Genomic DNA, 13,930 nt, shown 5'->3' with positions numbered 1-13,930 from the left:
CCACTCAGGGCTTTGAGGCAGCATCTTTGGAAGGTAAAAATAAGCACCGAGGGGTAGGTCGCAGGGACTGCTGGCAATATTTGAGAGCCCGTAGACTCGGGCTTACAGAGCAGGTGAGTGGGCAAGCCTCCGCGGGCTTGTCCATGCCTCCAATCAGCTTGCCCAGGGCGGGACCTGGTGCCCGCCGTGCCACCCTATCCCTTCAGTCAAGGAAACACGCCGGTGCTGCTCATGTCTCCACCATGTTCTAAGCATCAGGACTCAGATGAGCATCTATCTCAGGCCCATTTCAGACTGAGTCCAAAGAGCTCCTCTGCTAGGAGGGCCTCCCAAACACACACCTGCCCCCACCAGCCCAGATTGATGCCACACATGCTCTGAGGGGTGGTGTCTGCTTACCAGCACAGGAGCAATGCTTTTCTAGTGGTTTCCACATGCCTCTTCTGTGTGGTTGAATGAGTCCTTCCTTCCCACAGTGAAGATGCTGATCCACTGTCCCCGTGCTTTACCTCTCCAGAGGCCACTGCAAAAGGAGGGCATGATGCCCACCTGACCTTCCGAACCCGATCACTGCCAGGAGGACTGACACTGGCCTCCCATATTCCTGGCACCTTGGCCCAGTTAAATTCAGAAATCTAGTGTGGATGAAAATAAAATTTTGGAATATGGGCTAATTATCTGTGCTGTATTGGGGAATTCAACGTGCAATTCACCTTTCCCACTTAGCACTTTATTTGATTCTACCACCAATTACTGTGTTGGACTGAATTGATTCCCAAGGTACCAATTTCTCAGAATGACTGACAGGGTGCTGCTTCTATAAGTAGCAATTGACCTAGGTGGATGGGATTAGCATGCGCAGAGGGTCCTGAGAGGACTCCGCGTGTTCAAATGGGCTGGCTGCTGGAAGTGTGAAAGGAACATCAGGATTCCTCCTTGAGCCTTTATTCATCTCGAGCCTGCCTTGCGCACACGGTTCCATAGCAACGGCACTGGCCCAGCGGCTGTGCTTCCGTGGGCGCCGGGCTGCTCCAGGAGGCCTGACCCAGGTCCCCCGGGATGTCTGCTAATCCACGCCTCAGAGGAGATAGAGCAGCACTGAGCAGCCAAAGGCCATTCTGCACCCTGGGAGGCTTAAGAGGGCTCCGGGGGGTCCTCGTCGGAGTCCCTGTGAAATGTGTTTTGAATGCTTTTATAGGAAAACAGAGTTCATTCAGCAGCACGGTTAAACAGGTCAAGAAAACTTACAGGCAGCGGTAGGATGATACATCTAAGATATCTGGGGGACTATTGGGGATGGCAATTTTGAATTTAATTTCTAAGACTTCATGAACCAATGAAATGTTGATAGCAATATGTATCTGGAAGGCAAAAACTGGGGAGATATGCGTACATATGCACGTGCACACATAAATACGCACAGAAGAGACAGGAAGCCAGTATCTCTTCAAAGAGCATGCAATGGCATGGATTGTGGGTTTTGCCTCTCTGACCCAGAGATGGGATTCGAAACAACTTCTCCACTTCCCTGCCATACAGCACAGTGAAATGTTATTTGTGCATTAAAAAAAAAAAAAAAAAAGGCTCATTTTTGGTTGGGCCACTGGCAATCATCCCAAACGGAAGTCTTGGGGGGTTTTGAATGAGGCACTCGGGGAAACCTGCACTGGTAGGTTTGGCCCTATGTGTACCTTGACTCTTCGGTGAAGTTCTATACCTCTTACAGATATGGATGTCATTTGAAGCCAGAAGCTAATAATGTGAATAATGTGAGTGAAAAATGGGACCATTTTATCCACTTGTCAAATGATTTCATTGCCCTGGAAGATTAGGATGCATGACAAGGGAGTAAGTTCCCAAATCACCAATTCTGATGATATTAATTGTCCCTGATCTAGGACGCTGGCACAAATAATTCTGACAAAAGATTTACTGTGCAACATTAGATGCTATTTACTGATAAATGATGGGGCACTTCATTAGCTAATGTTGAAAAATCATGGTAGACATAACAGAATTATTAGGGCTTGTATAGAAATCCCATTCTATAATGAGTTATTACTTTAAAATAATAGCGGCAATATGTTACAATTAAGTAGTCTAGAAAGGAGCTTTCCACAAGAAAGGTGCCAGGATTTGAGTGATCTCCTGAACCACTACTCATTACAAATGAATTCTACTGGCTGCCATCCATCAAAACTCTACTTTCATGAACTAATGAGAGAAAACAACAGAGTGGCTCGGGCCTGTGTTACGCCAAGTTATACCGAGTTTTAAAGCAGGAGCAGAATAGCCAGGGAGGGTTTTCTTTTCTTTATGTCTTTAGCTGTGCTAATGCCAGTGGTGGCTTTGCTCCTGGGCCTCATTTATCGTGGAGCTGCAGATACCCATTAGGTGAGCAGTTGGCAATGCGCTGGAACCGCACGGCCTCCCTGCCTCCCATTCAGCTTCCTCTTCATAAACAGCTTGATTAAATAAAGTGTAATTAGGAATACTTCCACAAGACCTTAATTTCTGTGCACCAATTGACTCTTACTTTTGCTCTGCTTTGGGTTATTCCTGTCAGAAATGTAAAAACAAATATGCAAAAAGGGATAGTGTCGACTAGTAGAACATGATGAAACTGTATCAGCCAAGGCCTCAAACCCTCGGGCCTAACTGAAGCGTCGGAATTCTGCATATAGGATCATTTATGTTGGTTTATTTGACACTTTTGCTCCAAACGGGGGTATGTCATTCCAGCTTTCTAGAGAATAAGTGCATTTATATGATACTGAGCTGCTGATACAGCAGCTACTACACACCATGCACCTGCTGGGAGCCGGGCGCGGTTCCGGCGGCCGCACCTGCACCAGCCACACCATCGGTAGATGTGATGTGTGCATTGCGGGTAGGGAAGGGCCCAAAGACTCAGGAGATGGTGCAGTGTGCTCAAGGCCACACAGCTCACTAGAGGCAGGAGCCTCTGTACCCAGACCTGGCGGGAAAGTGGTACAGCGGTGTCCCCCTTGTATCGTCTTGTTCTCCCTGCACAGTGTTTGCTGACCGATTGCTGATAGGCCTGGGCCAGTGTTGTCAGGAATTTAATTTTGAAACCCGAGCAACACCAGCTGCATTCGCTCAAGAAGTGCCGATGACTTCCCTTGTCTGAAGGTGGCACAGACCTCGTGAATATTTCTGTGGATTCGTCAAACAATCCCAAGAAAGGATGCTGATGGTTGCTGTGAGATAATATATTTTCAGCTGGTTCCCAGGGAGGTGACGTGACAAGGACAACCTGTGTGTCCCCGGCTGGAAAGATTGGAGCCTGCGTGTAGACGTCTAAATTGATTTGATTTCCAACACTCTTATCTTAAAATGTTTAGGAATAGCAAAGTTTTATGATTTATTACTTAAATCCATGAAGTCTCTGGGTGACTAAATGCAGCTACCACCTCATCTTCTTCCCAGGTGCTCTGGAAACACAAAGAATTGTTGTTTTATGTTTTAAACATTTTTGAAATAGTGGAAGTTAATTATTGACATGTGTTAATTTATGCCTGGAACAAAACACAGGGGATTTTCCCATTTGTTTGGAAAGTAGACCTTGCATAATAGAAATGAATTACGTCCTCTTAATGGCTTTTAATAATGTGGTTATAAAAAATAAAAGTCATAGTAGGCCAGTTGAGAGAGTAGCACCACGTACAGTTTTCAAAAATAATACTGTCATGTTAGAATGCAGTTGATCTGGAATTAGTACATACTGCTTTAATGCAGATAGTCTATTAACTGTCCAAAATAAAATTGGTAAGTAGGAATGATCTATTTTCTTTTTTAAATGGGGGCCTTCTAATGAGGTATATTAAACTTCCCTACCCATTATTGACTAAGTATTCTACGTGCAGAATGCCAAAGATTGTATTGGATTTGGGTTAATTTAGGATAATAATTAAAAACATATATTGCTTCTGAGCACAACTCCTATAAGTCAAAATTATTGAATTTTATTTAAGTTTTGTCTGAAGGACAGAAGAGTGGTGACAGATGTTTCCAGGAGACGGGAGAGTTGTCTCTGCTGAATTTCCATCGTGCCTTGAGGTAGCATTGTCTTTAGGGCAGGAGGACCCAGAACTGCAATGTGGAAAGACAAGGCCGATCTCACCATTGGATGACATTGGATGTCACAAGTGTTGGGGCTGCAGCTAGAACTCTGTGGATGAAGTGGATGGAGCAATATCCGGATCTGAAGCCAGGGACAGTCCTCAGGGACATCTAGGGAGCCATCCTCCCTGGAAGGTAGGATGCTCGTTGGAGAGTCTCACCTGGAAGCGGCCCAAGCTATAGGAAGTGTTGTACCATGTTACTTCTCTGTACCTTTTTTTTTTGGGGGGGGGGTGGAGAAGAAGTGAATTAAATGATCAATTACATTAAAAACAAGGGAATTTAAAACCTAATTATGAAGATATTTCACTGAGCTTAATAAGTCAATAAATTATCAGAAAAGTTGGCTTTCCTGTTTTGGGTTAAAAGTGGAAGAAAAAAGCAATAAGGGAGAAAACTGGAATGAGAAAGTTAAGAGGAGGGAGGAGAAAGCAGGCTCTGTGGGGGTTGTGCAGCCCCATGCACTGGTGCCAGGATGCAGGCTAGCATAGCCACAGTGCAACCGGTGTGGAAGCTCCTTGAAACTTGAGAGACAGAATTGCCACCAGCAACCCCACTTCCGAGTATTTAACCCAAGAACTGAACCCGGTATCTCGAAGAGCTGTGTGCCCCCCAGGTCCACCACAGGGTCATTCACAACAGTCTCAACACAGACCTGAGCTGAGGGTCCTCAGACTATCAGATGGATAAAGAAAATGTGGTGTCTGCGTGCCATGGAGTGCTACTGGGCGCTGAAAAAGAAGGAGATCCTGTTGTTCGGGACAATACAGATGAACCCACATGCCATTGTGGTGAGTGACATCATCCGGTCACAGGAGGACAAATACCACTTGATTCCATTGAAATAAACATCTAAGAGAGTCCACGTGGTGGCAGCAGGGGGAGGAAGGGTGATGTGGGGGCTGGGGAGGGGCACCAGGGACCTCTGAGGTCCCAGGCACGCAGTCCTGCAGGTCATGATGGCCACTTAAGAGTCTGGTAAGAGCCCAGATCTCATCTTCAAAGTTCTATCACAATCTAAAAATTTAAAACCAAGAAGCCTTGGGTTTCTCTAGGTGGGAAGCCTGAGGCCCTCAAAGGAGGGGTGGCAAGGCAAGATGGAGCTGCCCTTACGTCTTTGGAGAGAGCACATTCTGTGCAAGCCCCATCCCCAGTTCCCCCGGATGGTTCCTTACCTCCCTTTACAGGGAGCAGCCCGAAGCCCGGGGAGTCCTCAGCGGTTACCGGCCCTGGATCATCAAGGCCGCGTCCCCACCCTTCGCACGAAGCCAACCAGCTCCTGGCGGTGTGGGCCCGGCCGAGGGGGAGCTCCGGTCCTGCCCCGCCCTGCCCCGCGGAGGCTGGCAGGTCAGGTGTGCCGAGCACCCCAGTCGCTGGTTGACATGGCAACCGCAGCGGGACTGCAGAAGAGCGAGACCCGGGTGCGCAGGGCCGAGGCCGCTCTGCACGGGTGGCTGGCCCACCGCCCGTTCGACCAGACAGATAACAGCAGCCCGGCCCCTCGAAAGCCGCATCTGGTTAATATAATATGGCCCCATAATTCATTTTTAACTTCCTCTAATGGCCCTAGTCATTGCGTCATTACAAATATTAGGTGTCTGCGGGAGGGGCGGCGGCGCCCAGGCCGGCCCCTGCGCCGGCGGAGGCCGCGCTAATCTAATTAGAAAGGTAGCCGAGCCGAACGGCTGCGCGCTCATCGTTAGCATTCAGAAGTTAGGTCCCAGCAGATGCGCTGTGAAATTAATTTCCTCTGGTGTAACCAGAAACTCTCTGTTATGCAATTTCCATTTCACAGATGATAACCTATTATCACTTTATTCAAGGAAAATGTGTTAATAGCCACAAGGAAAATTGAATTATTCATATTTGCTCATTTCTATTCTGAAGCAAGCTCTTCTCTTTTCATGCATTGGGAGAAGGCTAATGTAAACATGACCAGATCCTTGTAAATTGGCTTGTAGAAGAGGCTGTTAGCATACTGCCTGGGGACGGCTCCAGGACGGGGGTAATGACGGATACTGGGAAGTGCGGCATGTGGGAGGCAGGCTGCTACCAGGTGGTGATGTGCGCTAATGGGAGCCAGGTCAAACACTTCAGCTGTTAATTCAGAACTTCGGGAGTGTTGTGATACAGTAGATGTGGGAGGCACACACCGGGTAACAAGTGGCCCAGCCTGCGGTCTGCGGGGGCAGCTGCCCCAGGAGGGCGAGCCAGGCTTTGTGGGAAGGGACAGGAGGTGTCCACAGCTCTGGGGTGGCTCTGGTTGCCAGGCCAAGGCGATGTGCATCTTCCCAGAGGGCCCAAGGAAAGACCTGATCCATAGATGCCACTTTGCACGCTTTGCACGAGGGACCGAAAAGCCAAGTTCTCCAGGACCCACTGCCCCCGCTGCTTGAGGCTTATAAGTCCTGGAGATCCAGAGTTCTGGAGTAGGCTCTGTCCTCATCATTAACTACATGGGTGCAAGAGCCTGGATACTTAGAAGGGGCTCAGCCCCGAGGGTCCTGGGTGCCCTACTGGACCCTCCCGAAGGTGGCAGCGGGAGCTGAGGCCTCCAGGAGCAGCCTGGGTGCACATGATACGCACCTGATGGGGACCACGCCTCCTGAGGCGAATCACCCTTCTGCCCCTTGAGCTAAGGGGACGGGGCAGGCCCGATCATCCCTCGTGTCCCCCCAACAGTGCACTGGGCAGGACGGAGCAGGCCGCTCTGCTCCCTTTCCTCTGCTGCTCCCTAAAAGCTGTTTAATCGCCCGGGAGTGCCCCAGCCCCGGCTCTGCCCTATCACATGGCCACCCAGCCCGGGAGCTTCACCAGAGCCTAGTGAAACACCTGTGCAGGTATCGTCCCAGACCCTGTGGGGGGGGGAGGGGCTTGAGAGAGGGAGCGAGAGAGAGCAGGGAGGGAATTAGAGAGGCATGCAGAAAGAGGAAGGCGCATGCACAGGGCAGTGAAGAATTGCATCCTTGCAGTTGCAGACAATCAGGGCTTTGGAATGGTGCTGCCCATGGTAAAAACGGTAGCAGGCATTGTTAGCAAAATCAAGAAGGCAGTGGTGGGAAGAATGACTCTGGGGTCGCACTGGTCAGACCCCAAGACACCATTCCTCCCATTTCCAGCCCCAGAACCTACGAGAGCCATCTCCCCGGGCTTTCCTTTTCCCATCTGTCCACTGAGCCTGACAACCGTGGTCACCTTCAACTGCTCAACAAGTGTTCCTTGAGCTTTTTGTTTCCGGGTCCTGTCCTGGGAGTTGCAGATGGGCTGGGTTCTGCTCTGGGAGTGGGCATTTGATCTGTGGATAGTGGGGGGCAGATAGAGGTTCAGAGTCAGGGGTGGGGGGTCCTAGAGGGAAGCCAACCAAAGCATCCTCACCATGAGTTTCCATAAAAATTCCCAGCACTAGAAGTGTCAGGGGCGTCTCTAAGTTGGGGCAGGAGGGGAAACGTACTGGGGTTGGTGGAGGACTCTGAGGAAGCCTGTAGTCGGGGGCATTTGGAGGGGAAGATCGTCCATGGTGCTGGACAAGGGGCTTGGATGGTTTGGTGTCATCAGGAGAGATGGGGGACAGTTGGGTGAAGGCCAGACGGGCAGGGTGGGGCAGAAGGTGGCAGGAGAAGCACACTCATGCGCATGACCACTTGGGTCCCTGATGAAGCAAAGCTATAGATTTGGGATCCACAAGTTGGGGAAGCCTTTTGTGGGATCTGACATTCCTGCTGCTCTTGACGGATGAGAGGTGACACAGATTCAGTGATTGGCGTGTCCATGGCCTTCCACATGAAGGAACATCTGACCAAAGGCAGAGGTTAACACTCCTTCTGTGGACCTGGGCAAAATCATTTTTGGCCTCCTCGAGGTCCCAGCCAGAGGCCTTCCCTGTAGTCACAGCTCCCTCCACCCACGGAAGAGCCCTCAAGACCTCCGGCCTTCGTCTTTGCCTTGTGAAAAAAATAGCATTTTCTTCTCATGATAAGGGATGATCAACGTAGAACATTTGCAAAGGATAAAAATGAATAATTTGAATTCACTTATGCTATAGACATAATTTTTCATGCGGTGCTTTTGGAAATAGTCTCCGTTGGCATGTGAGAACAAAAGGATGTTGAGTATGTACATTTTAAATATTTATACTCTGATACCGATATTCTGTTAGACACGTGCCCAGACCATCCCCAGAGCAGGGGACATACGTCCTTTCTATCCATTAGGCTTCTTCAGACTCCTCTCTGATGTTTTGCCCAAAGACTTATCATAGGAATCCTAAAATCATCATTTTAAATTAATTAATCATCCTTTTAATTAAAGTACTAATATATTTGATCACTCACACTGGTCCTTACCGTTTAGTGTTTTAAATCCACCTTTCATGGATATGCGTAATGTTCTATTTAGACTTTGTGAAGCAAATTACTGTAATTTACATATAAAACAGATTGATAAAATGAAGGTGTTATTTTTTAGGTTCAGTGTGATGTATCTATCACAGTGCCCAGCATTTTATTTTTTAATTAAACACTTTACACTGAGATGATTATAGATTCACATGCAACTGTAAAAGGCAGCATGAATTCCATGCACTGTTTATCCTTTTTCCCTGAAGAGTAACATCCTGCAAAACTATACAGAACAATATCGTTTCAGGGAAACAATGGACCCTGATACATAGGGGGTTATTTCCAGACTTCCCCAGGTTCCTGTGCACTCTGAGTGTTCTCACGTGCACAGGATCAAGTGTGTATGCATGTGTGTGTGTGTGTCTCTCTCTCTGTAACTGTGTCACATGTGTAGGTGTATTTATTCAGACACAGAACAGGGATCCCTGGGTGGCGCAGCGGTTTGGCGCCTGCCTTTGGCCCAGGGTGCGATCCTGGAGACCCGGGATCGAATCCCACGTCGGGCTCCCAGTGCATGGAGCCTGCTTCTCCCTCTGCCTGTGTCTCTGCCTCTCTCTCTCTGTGTGTGTGTGTGTGACTACCATAAAAATTAAAAAACAAACAAACAAAAAAACAGACACAGAACATTCCGTCACCATAAACATCCCTCATACTGCCTTTGTGCGACTGCCCTCCTGCTCCTGTGTCCCCACCCCGGAGCTCCCTCTGCCCTGGCCACTACTGTTCTCTTCTCCAAGTCAACACCTGCTTTTGTCAAAATGGGATACAAATGGAATTGCAAAGTGTGCAACCTGGGGACTTGGCTTCTCCTCAGGCACACTTCTCCATAGACCCGTCCATATGGATGCTCATGTCCACGGTCCCTGGGTGGCACGGAGTATGGTTTGAGGACACGGATGCACCTGGATCTTTTTAACCCTTCAGTCACGGAAGGATGTCTGGGTTGATCCCTGTTTGGGGCCATCATGAGGAAACCGACTATGAACATTTCCTTCCTCTGGGATAAACAGTGAGTGAGGCAGACTGATGCCATCTTGGAAGAATCCATCATGGCTTCTCTGTGACCTGAAGTCTTCTAGGGCTCAGGTCTCCCCCCTGCCCCTCCCTCCACCTCATTCTTTCTTTCTGCTGAACCACACCCCTGAGTACACCCTCGGGAGTGGGCATCTGATCTGTGGATAGATAACATCCCTGCTCTCCTAGATCTGTGACTGTGATTCCCCCAACCTTCCTCTCCTGGATGGTCTTCCACATGTACAACCGTCCATCTATGCAGGACATGGCCTTGCGGAGTCCTGCAGTGGCCCAAGACTTGCTCGTGCCCCCAAGGCCCCTTCATAGACCATTTCTCAAGCTGGACTTGCTGGACCTTTGCTTCTGTCTTCTGGCCCCTTGGGCCCTTGGAGGTCATTCTGCATATATTTCCCTTTCATGGAACAAATGGCAAAAGGATCAATTTAATGCTGGGGCTCTTGGTAGGTAGGTAGTTTACCGGGTAATGAAATTGGCACACTTTTTCCATAGTGGCTGCACCATTTTGTGTGCTCCCCAGCCACGTAGGCGTATGAGGGAATTTTTGCTCTATGCCATTATGTCCTGGCCAGATTTTGTCACTGTCAACTTTTTCTATTTTAGCCATTCTTCTAGGTGTGTCATGATGTCATGATATCTCCTAACTTTTAATCTGCATTTCCCTAATGGATAATGAAGTCAAACACCTTTTCATGTGCTTATTGACATCCATGTATCCCTTTGGAGAAATGGCTATTCATGTCTGCTGTCAATTTTCTTTTCTTTTTTTTAAAGATTTTATTTTTATTTATTTAACAGAGAGAGAGAGTGTGCGAGCACAAGCAAGAAGAGCGGCAGGCAGAGGGAGGGGGAGAAGTAGGTTCCCTGTAGAGCAGGGAGCCCAAGCCCAACCTGGGGCTCGATCCCTGGACCAGATCACCATGACCTGAGCTGAAGGCAGATGCTTGACCAACTGAGCCACCCAGCCGTACCTGCTGTCTACTTTCTAATTGGATTTCTTTGCTTTTCTTCACTTTGAGTACTGAGGGCTTTATAAACCTTGTAGAAAACAGCTCTTTGTCAGAGGTGACTTGCGAGCAACTTCTCCCAGGCTACTGCCTGCCTTCTCACCCTTTCCACAGGGAGCGTAATGAAACAACGTTCTTAGTTTTGATGAGGTCTGACTTATCAATCTTTCCTTTTCTGAATTACGTTTTTTTTAATTTAAATTCAATTTGCCAACATATAGGATAACCCGCAGCACTCATCCCATCAAGTGCCCCTCTCAGTGCCTGTCACCCAGTCACCTCATCCCCCCACCCACCTCCTGAATTATGTTTTTAATGTCCAAGAACTAATCCCAGATCCTGAATATTTTCTCCACTGTTCTTTCCGTATTATATTACTATGCTTTATATTTAAGTCCATGATACATTTTGGGTTACTTTTCATATAAAGTGTGAAGTGTAGGTCAAGTAGTATTTTTATTTTGTTTGTTTGGTTTTGGTTTCATGGTTTATTGATTCTGTTCCTATTTTCTGGGGTGTTTTTTATTTTATTAATTTTTGTTTGTTTTGCTTATGAATGTCCACGCCAGCCCCGTTTGCTGATAAGGCAGTACTGCCTAGAGTGCTTTACCTTGTCCCTTTGTGAAAACTCAGTTGAATATATTTTGTGGTTCTACTCTGGGTTCTCTATTCTGTTCCGTCGAACAGCATCAGTGGTGTTTATTACTGTTGATAAGTCACGAGTCTTAATATCGGGTAGAAACAAGCCTCCCACCCTATTCTTACTACGCAAGGTCGCCTTAGCTATTGTACACCTGTGTTTTCTCATGGAGATTTTAGAGCAAGTTTGTCTATGTCTAAAAACAGCATGTTGGGATTTTCAGTGGAGTTGCATTGAGTTTATAGATCGGTTTGGCCTTTTTATCTGCTGAGTCTTCCAATTCATGGACCGTGTGGCTCTTCATTCACTTGACCTTTGACTTATTTCATGAGCGCTGGATCACTTTCAGCATCTTGAGTCTGTCCATGCTTTATACTTACACATTTTGGTTTCTTCGGACCAATGGCCTGTGGTAATTGCTTTTAATTTTGGTTATCACATATTCACTGATAGTGTATAGAAATGTGGCTGATTTTTCTATGTGGATTTCGTATCCTGCGACATTATTGAAATCACACATTACTTCTAGGATATTGTTGGAGATTTCTTGAGATTTTTTTCTTCTATGCCTACACATTTAAGATCATCACGTCTTTCTATTGAATTGATTTTGTTATCCTTATGTAATGTTTTTCTGTGTTTCTAGTAATTTTCCTTGCAATCAAGTGTGCTTTATCTTCTGTGAAGAGAGCCACATCTTGTGTGTATGTTTGCTGTTTCCAGCATATTATTCATATCATGTTTGTCACTGAATTTGTTTTGAGTTTCTTCTGAGAGCATAGTTTTGGGTTGGTTTTGCCTGTTCACTTATTTTATTTCATCTTTAACTCACTTTGACTATTTCTGCCTTTTAATTGGTATTATTTACATTATTTACACTGACAGTGATTATTGATTTGCTACCCTTAAGTCAACCATTTTATCTGTTTCTGTTTCAGCTCGTGTTTCTTGTTCCTCTGATTCTCCTTTGAACTCCTATATGCTACATTTGCATGATCCAGGATTCCAATTTTATTTGTTTATCATAGTTTTAATTGCATTGCTTTGCACAGTTTTCCTGTGGTTGCTCTGGGTATTACATTACACCTGTTTTATCACTTGAAGTGAAGCTGTTAACCTTACTTGCATTTAGGTTTCTTTGCTGTCCTTTCTTCCTGAGCATTGTGTGGAGTATTGAATGGTGTTATAATTGTGTGGAATCATCAAGCAGGATTTAGGAAATTCATGAGGAGGACAGGCAACTGCCTTTACCCACAGGCATGGTTCCTGCTGCTCTTTCTTCTCCCTTCTGCTCCCCGACTTCTCCTTTTGTCCTGTCCTTTCTGATTGCAGGACTTCCTCCAGCTGTTCTTTAAGTCCAGATCCACTGGCAATAAATCTCCCTTCCCAGATTTCCTCATCTAAAACTGTCTTTACTTTCCCTCAATTCTTGACGGATTTTTTGTTTGTTTTTTGCCAGATACAGAATTCATGGTTGATGGCTCCTGTTGTTCAGCACTCAGAGAATGCTGTGCCCTTTCCTCTGGCCCCCATGGCATGGCCCTGGAAGTCTGCGGCCGCTGGACTTGCTTTTATGCAGATAAGGTGCTGCTTCTCTCTAGATGCTCTCAATATCTTTCCCTTTGTTAATTTTTCAGAAATTTAATTATGATGCATCTTAGTTTGGACACACTCTTAGTTTAGACTTGGTCCTCCTTGGGGCTCACTCAGCTTATTGAATCTGTAGGGATTCATATTTAGTGGTCTTCATATTTTTGTCACATTTGGTGATTTTTCTGTCGTTATTTCTTTAAATGCTCCTTAGCCCCACTCTCTTCTGTCTTTCCTGAGCTCTAGGATGGGAACGCAGCTCCTGCCTGCTGCTCCCAGGACCCTGAGGCTCTGCCCATTTATTCTCTGGCTGGTTTCTTTCTGTTATGTGGGCGGGTAAATCCTATTGATCCATCCCCAAGCCTCGGCTTCCATCCTCCATCAGCTCCACTTGCTATTGAGCTCAGCCAGTGAGGTTCCCACTTCTAATGATTATGTTTTTTAGCTTTATCATTTCCATTTAGATCTTTTTAAGAAACATATATTTCATCACTGATATCTTCTTTCCCCCCGTTTGTTCAAGACAATTTGTAACTGGTTGTTGAATCACGTTTATGGTGGCTCTTTTACAATCCTTGCCAGGTAATTCTGACACCTAATTTGTCTCAGCACCGGTGACAGCTGATGGCTTCTTACTCACATGGAGATTTCTCTGCTTCTTAGTATGATGAGTGATTTTCAATTGTATCTTGGACATTTGGTCTGTTATATTAAGAGATTCAGAGTCGTACTGAGGTCTCCTACTTTAGCAGGAAGCCCCAGGCCGAAATTTGTGGATCCAATGATAATTTAACTTTCAGAGCCTTTGTGGTGATATTTAGGTCTGCGTGGTTTGTCTGGTACCATGGGGGCTTTGCTAAAGTCTGCCAGTTACACCTGACAGTGGGCAGAAGGAGCTTCTCCTGGAGGCTTAGCTCCTCATGTGGCCGAGAGGACATCTTCAGCCTGGATGAAGGGGGCTTCCAAGGCTGAGCTGTTTGTGTCAGCATCCTCTTACTGGAGCCCCTCAAACACCTGGTCCTGTGTGAGGAAGGGGGTTGTAGCTTGCAGGAACCAAGAGGCTTCCTGAGCCCTATTCTTGTTGTGCTGAGTTCCCTATTGCAGGATCCTGCTCATGCCCA

The 13,930-nt window shown here is 46.8% G+C and overlaps 1 long non-coding RNA gene across 1 annotated transcript; it reads right to left on the bottom strand.

Moving 5' to 3' along the window:
* Positions 1 to 3,966: 3,966 nt before the first annotated feature.
* LOC144299510 (uncharacterized) lies at positions 3,967 to 5,824 on the bottom strand. Its single transcript, XR_013366246.1, has 2 exons — positions 5,319 to 5,824; positions 3,967 to 4,356 (listed from the first exon to the last, which is right to left on the bottom strand). It is a non-coding gene; the product is annotated as an uncharacterized LOC144299510 (long non-coding RNA).
* Positions 5,825 to 13,930: the final 8,106 nt, after the last annotated feature.

This window comes from Canis aureus, chromosome 1, assembly GCF_053574225.1.
Source record: "Canis aureus isolate CA01 chromosome 1, VMU_Caureus_v.1.0, whole genome shotgun sequence".
Taxonomy (NCBI): domain Eukaryota; kingdom Metazoa; phylum Chordata; class Mammalia; order Carnivora; family Canidae; genus Canis; species Canis aureus.
Note: the sequence above shows the minus strand (reverse complement) of the source record. Positions and strands in the feature narration are given on the sequence as shown.